This window comes from Canis lupus, chromosome 4, assembly GCF_011100685.1.
Source record: "Canis lupus familiaris isolate Mischka breed German Shepherd chromosome 4, alternate assembly UU_Cfam_GSD_1.0, whole genome shotgun sequence".
Lineage (NCBI taxonomy): Eukaryota > Metazoa > Chordata > Mammalia > Carnivora > Canidae > Canis > Canis lupus.
The window spans coordinates 12,064,028-12,076,385 of NC_049225.1; the positions used below are offsets into that span (position 1 = coordinate 12,064,028).

Sequence of the window (12,358 nt, forward strand, 5' to 3'; positions counted from 1 at the left end):
TTTCTGAAAATTGTATAATCATTCTGTTTTTATATGTTACTGGGGTTTTGAGATACTGCAGTTCAGATAGAGAGCTATAGAAAGCTGGCTTCCTACAGATTCCAAAAATCTATACCTTATGCTATGTTCACCACAACTGTAGCTACCATCTGTCACCATACAATGCTATTAACAATACCATTAACTATATTTATACTCTTTGCTGTACCTTTCATCCCCATGACTTGTTCATTCCATAACTGGAAGCCTGTACCTCCTGCTCTTTTTAGCCATTTTGCCTATTCCTATACCCTCTTCCTCTCAGGCAACCATCAGTTCTCTGTATTTATGCATCTGTTTCTGCTTTTTGTTTGTTTTTTCATTTGTTTTGTTTTTCAAATTCCATGCATAAGTAAAATCATATAGTGTTTGCTTTCTCTGATTTATTTCACTGAGCACTATATCCTCTAGGCCCATCCATGTTGTAGCAAATGGCAGGATCTCATTCTTTTTTATGGCTGAATAATGTTCGTATATATACATATATATATTTTTTTCTAATATACTTACTTTGATTTTCTTGAAAAACAGTCTTATAAATTTAAATGTTGGTGAATCTGTCAGTCTTTAAAATTTTAAAAACTGAGGATAAATGCTAGCAAGAATGACAATTTTTAATATATATATATATACGCACACACGCACACACACACACATCTTCTTTGCCCAATCATCTGTTGATTAACACTTAAGTTGCTTCCATATCTTGGCTATTATTAATAATGCTACAGTAAACATAGGCGTGCATATATCTTTGAGTTAGTGTTTTTCTAAATTTTTATCAAAGTTTTTAAATTAACAAAGTATTTGTTTCTTTTGAAGCATTTATATCTTTCTTCAGGATAGCTGCCTAAGTTTGGCCTGGGAAATGAATTTTGAAATTTTCTATTCATAGTATTATAATTAGCTCAGAAGAATACCCCTTCAACTTAAGTGATGGTCTATATGTGATTACTTAAAATTATTTTGAAATATCTTACTATCTAGTTCTTATTAGTAAACTATTACTACTTAATGAAACTGGCAATAGCTTTTATAGGAGCTACCACTCCTGAAATTTTAAAAATTTTATCTACTTTCCTTAATACAGTTGTCTCATTATTTCTGAAAATTTAGTTGAGGATGAGTTAAAAAACTTAGACTTTAAAATTTTCTTCTCAAAAAAAAAAAAAATAAAATAAAATAAAATAAAATAAAATAAAATAAAATTTTCTTCTCCACTGTGTGTTGTTTTATATTCTTAAATTTATCTGTTTGAGAAACTTCTACAAAAGTAAGTGGAGAGATCTGCCACATTCATATTCTCATCTACTTAAATTGCAAAGATTTTACATAATCTCAACATTTGAATTAATGAGCTATATGTGATGTGTAATTTTTATTCTTTGAATTTTCAGTCATGTACCAATGTTTTATTCCAGTTTTTTGATAACAGTTTACTAATTTAACATATTTGTTGCAATGTCAGAAATCTCAGAAAAAAAGCCAAAGTAAAAATCTGTTTTCTGTGATTAAACTAGAAGTGAGAGATTCAAAAAAAAGGAGCTGTTGCTGATGGCTAAATTTGCTAAAGTGGAAGACTGGGTGTATTTTGACACCAGTAAATAAAGTAGCTTGTTGGTTGAAAGGAATGTGAAGAGTAGCCTTGATAACAAGCTATTAAATAAAACCTTTTCTGGACAAATTAGGTTTCAGATGCCTGTGCAATAATACCTAGCTGGAAATGACCAGAAAGAAGACTGTTAGAAATATCTATTTGTATTTCATAGGCAGGGATTTTGAAGATGAAGATGGTTTTCTGGTTTTTCATTGCTCCTTTTGTCAGGTGTTTCTTTACTTCATCCTATAATCAATTCTGAGGACTCATGTCAAATTGTTGAACTGCTCATTACAGTAAGTAAGTTTGAATGCTGGTGTCTTTTATTTGTGGTGTCTAAAAGGAGCATTTGAAAATTAATTACTTTTGATCTCATTAAATTTGGCTTGGATGTGGTTATTTGAGGTAGTTGATATGGAAGAGATACAATTGGCCTAAACTTTGTACTTGATAGATTTCTCCCCCTTATTTTGACTGGAAGGGAATTAAGTGTATGCTAATCTGTGTTTACTGTGGAAATGTACTGGGTTAATTTTCCCTCTTTGGCAACATAATCTGCAGTGCATAAAATAAATTAACTGCTGGAATTCAAATTAGCAGAAAAATAATGACACGGGAGCCCAAAGAAAAACTAAAATCTAAGGTATTTCTAAGGTTTTCATAGCGAATGTTTATTTCCAAGATTTTCTTTTGACTTTGAATCCACTAATTTTAATGTTTTCTAGGGTTTTGATTGAATGGCTAACCTAAGTAGGACATAGGCTGTGTGAGGGAATGTGTGTATGTGTATTTGCAGATTCTTTGTGTTTAAGCTTAGATAAATCTTCCTTTTCAATAAATATGGTTTTTGTGTAACTTTTTCAAGCTATGATAAGTCTGACTGTTTGAGCCTATTTTGTATTGTCTTCTTCTGGTGCAGTTTACTATACCCAATATTAATTGCCTTGAAGCTTGATATGGCTTCTTTCGTTGTTATTTTTAGTGATTTTTTTTTTTTTTTTTTTTTTTTAAAGAGACAAACCTAATGACTGAAAGAACAGTGGTTCTGGAATTTGCTTTATGCAACTTGTTTTGCTAAAAGCTTTACTCATTCAGATTCTAGTAATACAATTTACACTAATAAAATTCAAGGTTGAAATAGTGTTAAATATTACAAATAAAATCTAACCATCTTTACCAGAATTTTTATTCTGCACCATATATTGCAGAGGTGTATCTTTATCTATATAAATATTTCTGAGACCTTCACAAATATTTCTAAAAACTTCTATGATCAACTATGAGCTTTTTCTTCACTGTACTTCATAATCATTTTTTATTTTCTTGCTTGTAGTATTAATAATTTATAATTTTAGTTTTCTGATATATAAAGTCCTCTTGGTTTCACTATATTAGTATTTTAATGAAAATCTTAAACATATTTACCTGGGTATTTAATGATACACAAATAATGTATGTTTGTATGTACTTATTTTCATTGGAGATTAAAATGCAGATATATACTGTCCTTTAAGAAAGCCTGACATGAAATCTAATTTTACAGAACACATTAATCAGGGAACAGTTATTTTCCCGAAAGTAGTGTTTCTCTGTCATATCCCTAGTATTCTTAATTATTTCCTGCAGAAGGATTTGACAGAAAGACAAAATGGTACTGAAAATTACATTTCAGTAATGCCAACTAAATTATCTTAAATAATGGTGTCTTAAATTACGTACAAAATTTTTGTGAGAGAAAATACATATTAGACACTAGAAATTCAAAGATTTTTAGCTTCATCTATTTTTAGGCCATTTCAAATGTAACTAAATTGTAATTGTGCTGACAAATTTCAAAATGTAGTGAGTTCTAATACTCTGAAAGTCTAACACTCTTAGAATGTTGTGCTCATTGTATTATTTACCTAGGAGTTTGTAAACTTGTCTGCCTTTCTATCAACGTTTCCTTATTTATTTTTCTTTTCTTTGAGCACACAGAACTCTTATGAAATGTTAAAAGCACTGTTTTTAAGTAAACATGACTCTTAAGAAAGCTAAATGTGATAGTATAAGAAAGCAGAAAAGAGAAAAAAAGATTTTACCCAGAATAGTTTTTGTCAGTTTAAAAAGTAGTTTTTGTAAAATATTTGCATTGAGTAATGTTATTTTAATAACAATATAAGGTATCGTAATTTATTTTGGTGCCAGAATTTACTTTAATTGCCTTTAAAATGACTTTTATTGTCTTCTATTATCGCTGAGGGTCTGCAAATAGCTTACTTTCATTTTTCCGTTGTACTGTACTACTTTTTATGGAGAAATTATGTTCTTTGCCTTTATAATGCAAGAACTTTCAAAAGTCTTATGTAAATGCCAATGGTGGGATCCCTGGGTGGCGCAGCGGTTTGGCGCCTGCCTTTGGCCCAGGGCGCGATCCTGGTAGACCCGGGATCGAATCCCACGTCGGGCTCCCGGTGCATGGAGCCTGCTTCTCCCTCTGCCTGTGTCTCTGCGCCTCTCTCTCTCTCTGTGTGACTATCATAAATAAATAAAAATTAAAAAAAAATAAATGCCAATGGTATACTGTGTTTGAACCCCAGTGGGCACTTATGATAATCAATTAGGCCATGGAAGAAAGTAATAGAACTTCTATTAATATTTTCATTGAAGCTAAAATAAGAAAAGATAAGTAAATAATTTTTACACATAGATTAATACCATGTATATCAAACTGTCGTGTATACTGAATGTGCATGAGGTACCTTTATATAATTGGTATATGGAACTGAGAAATGAAAAATATTAGTGTTTCAAAAGACACTTATTGTTATACTTTCTCCATTCTGATGTACCCATTCTTTTGTGATCTTTTTCCAACTGTGACAGCCCTTTAAACCAGATATCTAAATCAAATTTAGAGTTGGCTGTTTAAATTGTTATATCATAAATTGTTGAGCCAAGATTATCAAAATAAGAGCGGACATTCATATAAACCTTTTAGTAATAAGTTAAAATAAGCTATTTTAAAATAATACATATTTTATTTTGTTTGTTTGTTTTCTTTCCATAGTCTATAATGTTCATATTAGTATAGTAGTATGTATATATAATTTCTAAGGAATTGCTGTACTTATGTACACAGCATTTTTTTATTTAGAGGCACAAGATCAAAAGTTTAACAAACCTTTATTCATCATATTTTTATACATCGTGCTTTATACAACAAGGGATTCTATAATAAATGAATCCACCCAACATTCAAAGGTGGATATTATGATTATATCGCATAATTATGTGTTCTTTCCTTATCATCAAAAACAATTTCTTAAATATAATTTTTATTGAGGTATAAATGACTTAACATTATATTAGTTTCAGGTCTACAGGTAATGATTTGATATTTGTATATATTGCAAAATGATAGCCACAATAAGTCCAGTTAACATCCATCACCATATATAGTTCTATATTTTTTATCTCCTGATAAGAAATTTCAAGATCCCCATTCCTAGCTGCTTTCAGATATGCAGTTTAGTATTATTAACTATAGTCACCATGATGTACATTTCATTCCATGATTTATTCAGTTTATAACTGGAAATAAAAATTTTTTGATCCCTTTTACCCATTTTGCTACCCTCCCATCCCACTCTACCCCACTGCCTCAGACAACTATTATCTATCTTCATGATATTTTTTGTTTTTGCTTTTTAGATTCTACATGTAAGTCATTTGTTTTTCTCTGACTTATTTCACTTAGCGTTATGCCCTCAGTGTCTAACCTCAGTGTCTAACCTCAGTGTCTAACCAGTGGCAAGATTTCAGTTTTTTGCAGGTGAATAATATTCCATTGTTTGTGTATGTGTATATATATTCACAATAGAATTTGTGTTGGTATGTATACGTATACACACAATGTGTATGTATATACACCCAATATATATGTAATATATATTTATATTATATATGTATTACATTTTGTTTATCCATTGGGTTGTTTCCATGTCTTGGCTATCCTAATGCTGCAGTGAACATGGAGGTACAGTATGTTTTTGAATTAGTGTTTTTGTTTCTTCAGATGAATTCCCAGAAGTAGAATGCTGGATTCTATGTTACTTTTATTTTTAATTTTATTTGGATGAAAAATTTATTTTTCAATGTTTTCTAGAGTTATTATGTTGATCATCTTTTCATAGGTCTGTTGGCCACCTGTATATTTTTTGGAAAAAAGTCTATTCAGATATTCTGCCCAATTTTTTTTAAAGATTTTATTTATTTATTCATGAGACACACAGAGAGAGAGAGAGAGAGAGAGGCAGAGACACAGGCAGAGGGAGAAGCAGGCTCCATGCAGGGAGCCTGTTGTGGGACTCAATCCCGGAACTCCAGGATCACGTCCTGGGCAGGCGCTAAACCGCTGAGCCACCCAGGGATCCCCTATTCTGCCCAATTTAATCAGATTGTTTTTTGCTACTGAGTGTGTGGGTTCTTATATATTTTGGATATTAGCCCCTTATCAGATATATGATTTGCAAACATTTTCTTTCATTCAATAGGTTCTGTTTGTTGTTGTGGATTTTTTCTTTGCTGTGCAGAAACTGTTTAGTTTGTTGTAGTCCCATTTGTTTATTTTTGACTTGTTGTCTTTGCTTTTAGTGTCAAATACAAAATATTTTTGTCAAGAAGCTTACTGCCTATGTTTTCTTTAGAGTTTTATGGTTTCAGGTTTTATGTTCAAGTATTTAATCCATTTTGAATTAAATTTTGTGTATGATATGATAGTGATCTTGTTTCATTGTTTTGCATGTGACTATCCCAATTTTTCCAACACTTTACTAAAGAGGCTGTCCTTTCCTTGTTGTATATTCTTGGTTCCTTTGTCACAAATTAATTGACCGTATATGTGTGAGTTGTTTGCCTTCTATTCTGTTCTATTGAGTTATGTGTATTTGTGCCAATACCATATTGTTTTGATGATTATAGCTTTGAAATAATAGTTTGAAATCAGGAAGTATGATGCCTCCAGCTTTGTTATCAAGATTTTTTGGTTATTTGGAATATTTTTTGGTTCTATACAAATTTAAGAATCATTTGTTTTATTTCTATAAAAAAATGCCATTGGAATTTTGATAAGGTATGCATTGAACCTACAGATTGCTTTGAGGAATACAAACATTTAAACAATTTTAGATCTTTTAATCCATGAGGATAGAAAATCTTTCAATTTATTTGTGTCTTCCATTTCTTTCATTAGTGTTTTATAGAATTAAGCATAAGATACCTAACCTTCATGGTTCAGTTTATCTCTAGGTATTTTATTCTTTTTGAGCAACTGTATCTTAATTGTTTCTTAATTTCTCTTTCTGCTAGCTTGTTATTAGCATATAGAAATGCAATAGACTTTGCATTTTCATCCTGCAACTTTACTGAATTTATTTAGTTCTAACAGTTTGTTTTTTTTTAATGAAATCTAACATTTTCTTTATCAAGTGATCTGAAAATAGTGACAGTTTTACTTATTCCTTTCCGGTTTAGATGCCTTTTATTTCTTTTTCTTGACCTCCAATACTATTTCGAGTAAAAATGGTGAGAATAGGCTTCCTTTTGTTGTTCCCAATCTCAGAGGAAAAGCTTTCATCTTTTCTCTGTTGAGTATGATGTTAGCTCTGAGTTTGTCATATATGGCCTTTATTATGTTGAGATACAGACCCTGTATTCCTACAGTTGAGCATTTTGTCATTAATGAATGTTGAATTTTGTGAAATACTTTTTCTCTATGTGTGAGATGATCATATGGTTTTTATCATTTGTTTTGTAAATGTTGTATATCATATTAATTCACTTTTGGAATAAATCCCACTTAATCTCTGCATATGATTACTTTTAATGTATTATTGAATCTGGTTTGCTAATATTCTGTTGAGGATTTTTCATGTATGTTCATTAGGGATATTGGTCTGCAATTTCCTTTGCTTGTGGCATACTTACCTGGTTCTGGTATAAGAGTAATGCAGACCTTGTAAGATGAGCTTAGAAGTCTCTCCTATTTTTTTTGGAAGAGTTTGAGAATTAGTATTAATTTTTCTTTGAATGTTTGATAGAATGTACCAGTGAAGCTTCTGGTCCTAGACTTTAATTTGTTGGGAAGTTTTTTGATTACTGATTCAATCTCTTTACTAATAATTGCTCTGCTTAGATTTTTTTAGTTCTCATGATTCAGTATTGGTAAGTTACATGTTTCTAGAAATGTATCCATTTCTTCTAGGTTGTCCAATTTGTTGGCATATAATTTTTACTAAAAGTCTCCTAAGGGGATCCCCAGGTGGCGCAGCGGTTTGGCGCCTGCCTTTGGCCCGGGGTGCGATCCTGGAGACCTGGGATCGAATCCCACGTCGGGCTCCCGGTGCATGGAGCCTGCTTCTCCCTCTGCCTGTGTCTCTGCCTCTCTCTCTCTCGCTCTCTCTCTCTCTGTGACTACCATAAATAAATAAAAAAATTAAAAATAAAAAAAAAAGTCTCCTAAGGTCGTTTATCATTCTGTGGTATCAGTCATAACATCTTTTTCATTTTTCATTTTATTTTTGTTCTTTCTTTTTCTTGGTGAGTCTAGCTAAAGGTTTGTCAGTTTTGTTTATCTTATCAGTGAACAGCTTTAAGTTTCATTGATCTTTTCTATTGTCTTTTTAATCTCTTTTTACTTATTCCTGCCCTAATCTTTATTTCCTTCCTTTTACTAACTTTTGTCTTCATTTGTTCTTGTTTTTCTAGTTTTTTGGGTTGTTAGGTTATTTATTTGAAATTTCTCTTGTTTATTGATTTGGACATTTATCACTATGAACTTAACTCTTGTAACTGCTTTTGCTACATCCAGTAAGTTTTGTATATATTTCCATTTTCATTTGTCTCAAGGTATTTTTTTTTAATTTCTATTTTGAATTCTTCTTTGTTTCATTGGAAGTTCAGTAACATGTTGTTTAATATCCACATACTTTTGAACTTCTGTTTTCTTGTAATTGATTTCTAATTTTATATCATTGTGGTCAGAAAAGATACTTGACACAGTTTCAGTCCTCTGAAATTTATTAAGACTTTTTGTGGCCTAACATGATTTATTCTGAAGAATATTCCATGTGCACTTCATAAGAATATGTATTCTGTTGCTTTCAAATGGCATGTTTATACAAAACAGATGTGTACAACATTCTGTTAAGTAAGTCTACCTGGTCTAACATATTGTTTAAGCTCAGTGTTTCCTTATTGATTTTCTGTCTGGATGATCTATCTATTGATGTCAGTGGTATATGAATTCCCTTACTATTATTGTATAGCTGTGTATTGGTTCTTGCTTTATATATTTTGATGCTCCTGTGTTTGATGCATACATATTTACAAATGTTATATATCCTTGTTGGATTGAACTCTATTTTATGTAATGCCTTTGTGTGTTTACTATTACAGCCTAGTTTTGAAATCTATTTTGTCTGATCTAAGTGTAGCTACCCTAAGTTTTTAGTTTCTATTTGCATGGAATATCTTTTTCCATCCTTTCACTTTCCCCTTTTATCTTGCAGTTTCTGTCAAGAAATCTTCTGCTAGCCTTAGGCATTTTCCTTTTTAAGTTACTATCTTCTTTTGTCTTGCTGCTTTTAAAATTTTTTCTTTATCAAGAAAAAATATATTTATATGTTGTCTATTTATATTTAGTTGTGGAGTTTGTTCTGCCAGGCTTCAGATTGCTCTCCAATTTATTTAGATGTGGATGGTTATCTAGTTGTAAATGTTTGTTGGTGCCCTTACATCTGAAATGAGTCTCTTGTAGGCTGCATATAGATGAGTCTTATTTGTTTTATCAATTCAGTCATTTTATGTCTTTTGATAGAAGGATTTAGTCTATTTACATTTAAAGTGATTATTGATAGGTATTTACTTATTGCCATTTTATTAATTGTTTTCTTCATGTTTTATAGTTCTCTCTGTTCCTTTCTTTTGTTCTCTTCCTTTATGGTTTCATGACTATCTAGTGGTATGCTTACATTCCTTTCTCTGTATCTTTTGTGTATCTAATACAGATTTTTTTCCTTTATGGCTACTCTGAGACTTACATATAACAACTTAAATGTGTAACCACATTTTTAATGCCAACTTAAGTTTGAACACATTCTTAAGCTCCATATTTTAACTCTCCCACTCACATTTTATGTTTTTGATGTAATATTTTACATCATTTTATCTTATGTATTCCTTAAATAATTACTGTAGTGGTTGGTTTTACTACTTTTGTCTTTTAACTTTCATTCTAGCTTTATAAGTGGTGGATCCACTGTCTTTACTATATATTTAATTACCTTTGCCAGTGAGATTTATACTTTCATACGTTTTCTTCTTACTAACTAGTGACCTTTCTTTTCAGGTTAAAAAAGTCCATGTAATGTTTCTTGTAAGGCCAGTTTCCTGGTGATGAGCTCCTTCAGCTTTTGTTTGTCTGGAAAAGTCTTTATCTCTCTAATTCCTAATGATAACTTGCTGAATAGAGTATTCTTGGTTGGAAGTTCTTTCTTCAGGACTTTGAATAAATCATGATACTTCTGGCTTGTAAAATTTCTGCTAAAAAATCAGCTAATAGTCTAATGGAGATTTCCTGTGTAAAAACTCTTCTTCTCTTCTCTTAATGCTTTTAAGATTTTTTTCCTTTTAAAAAAAACTTTTGAATTTTAATTATAATGTATTTTGGTGTGGGTCTTTTTGAAACTCTCTGGGATTTCTGTATCAGGAGTTTGATTTCCTTTCTTAAGTTAAGGAAGTTTTCAGCTATTATTTCTTCAAATGAGTTTTCAGCCCCTTACTCTTTCTCTTCTTCTTCTGGAACCCATATATTAAATACTAGTCCATTTGATGTTGTCCTTAAGTCTCTTAGTTATTTTCACTTTTTTTTTCTTTTTTTCCTTTTTGCTTTTGTATTTGGGTGATTTCTGCTACCCCATCCTCAAGTTCACTGATCTCTTTTTCTACTTTATCTAGTCTGCTGTTGAACTCCCTTCCCCCAGTGTATTTTTCAGTTAAGTATTTTCAGCTCTATGACTTCTGTTTTGTACTCTTCTATATTTTTCTATATCTTTGTTGAACTTCTCAATGTGTTCATTCTTCTCCTGAGTTTCATGAATATCTTTGTGACCATTAATTTGAACTCCTTACTGGGTACATTACATATCTCTATTTCATTAACTTTTCCCCCCTGAGGTCTCATTTAATTCTTTCATTTGGAGCATATTCTTCAGTTTCTTCATTTTGTTTGACTCTCTGTGTTGGTTGCTGTAAAATGAATGAAACAGCCGCATCTTCTAGTCTTGTTAGAGTGGCCTCATATATGAGATTAATTTTTTTAAAGATTTTATTTATTTATTTATTTGAGAGAGAAAGAGAGAGGGAAAGCAGGAGAAGGGGGAAGGCCAGAGGAGAGGGAGAAGTAAGCTCATGTCCCAGCAGGACATGGGACTTGATCCCAGGACCCCAAGTTCATGAACTGAGCTGAAGGCAGACATTTAACTGACTGAGCCACTCAGGCACAGGTAGGAGATTATTATTATTTATTTTTGTTCAACCCTGCCCGACTTCTTGGTTTCTCTCAAAAATTTGTGATTGTCCAAACAGCCTGTCTTCTTTTTAATGCTTCCTTGTAGTTGAGGGTATGCCAAGACCTGTCAGTGTCCCAAAGGGGAGCATCTCAGTCAGCACTTAGATTCAGGCTGATTGGAAGCTAGACCCTCATACAGCAGCTTTTAAAGTACACAAATATATACAGTTCTGTGGAATCACAAGCTTAAACCCCAGTGGCCTCCAGAGTCAGATAGATAATATGGAGGTGTCCTCTCAGTGACAGTTGCAAAAAATTCGTGCTTCCGAAAGAGTGCAAAAACTCTTTCCTGGGAGATACTGGTGAGGTATAGCAGAGCAGAGTGAGAGAGCAAAGATGATATCCACTGGCTTGTGTTCACTGAGAACACCTGCATAGGTCCCTGTTGTGTGCCAAAGCTGAAGCCTGCCCCTCAGGCCAAAACTCTAGGACAAGCTAATTGGCCTCTTTAACAGAAAGACTGGGGTATGTTTTAGTGTGCTGTCTTTGCAGTGCCTTGGGGGTGGTAGCTCACCAACAACTGTCTCTGATTGGTATAGTTCTATAGAACTCAAGGACACAAGCCTTGCCTGGCTACCAAAGGCAGGCAGATAAGTTAGGGGAATCCTCTGGGTGGCAACTACAAAAACTAGGTACCAGATGTGGCAATCATGGTACCAGATACATGTAAAAGTTTTCCTCTGGGAAATACTGGCAGTCTAGAGTGTAGCCAGGGGAGAGTGGAGACAATGAGATCACTAGGTCACACCTAGTCAGCCCTTAGGTGTGTGTTTAATTAGAAATCTGCCCCTCAGTGCTCATTACCCAGTTACCCCATCCCCCCATGGGCACTAAGAAGGGCACTTGACAGGATGAGCAGCGGGTGTTTGTTATACTGTAGTTGATGAATTTAAATAAAATATTTTTTAAAAAAGAAAAATCTGCCCCTCAGACTGCATTTATGATGATAAGCTAAAAGAACACTTTCAATGAAAGATTGAGCTGCTGTGTCTTTTGACTCTTCTTTTTGGGTTACAGTCCTATAGGACCCACAGGCGAAAGTTCCACTGGCCACTAGGGCCAGAAAATGTATAGGTTTATGCATATAGGGTGCCAGATAGCCTATCTTATTT

General features: G+C 32.6%; 1 protein-coding gene across 3 annotated transcripts in view; it reads left to right on the plus strand.

The window, feature by feature from the left end:
• The window catches only part of PHYHIPL (phytanoyl-CoA 2-hydroxylase interacting protein like), a 74,098-nt gene that overhangs the window by 7,459 nt on the left and 54,281 nt on the right, over window positions 1-12,358 (plus strand). The window lies entirely within an intron of this gene.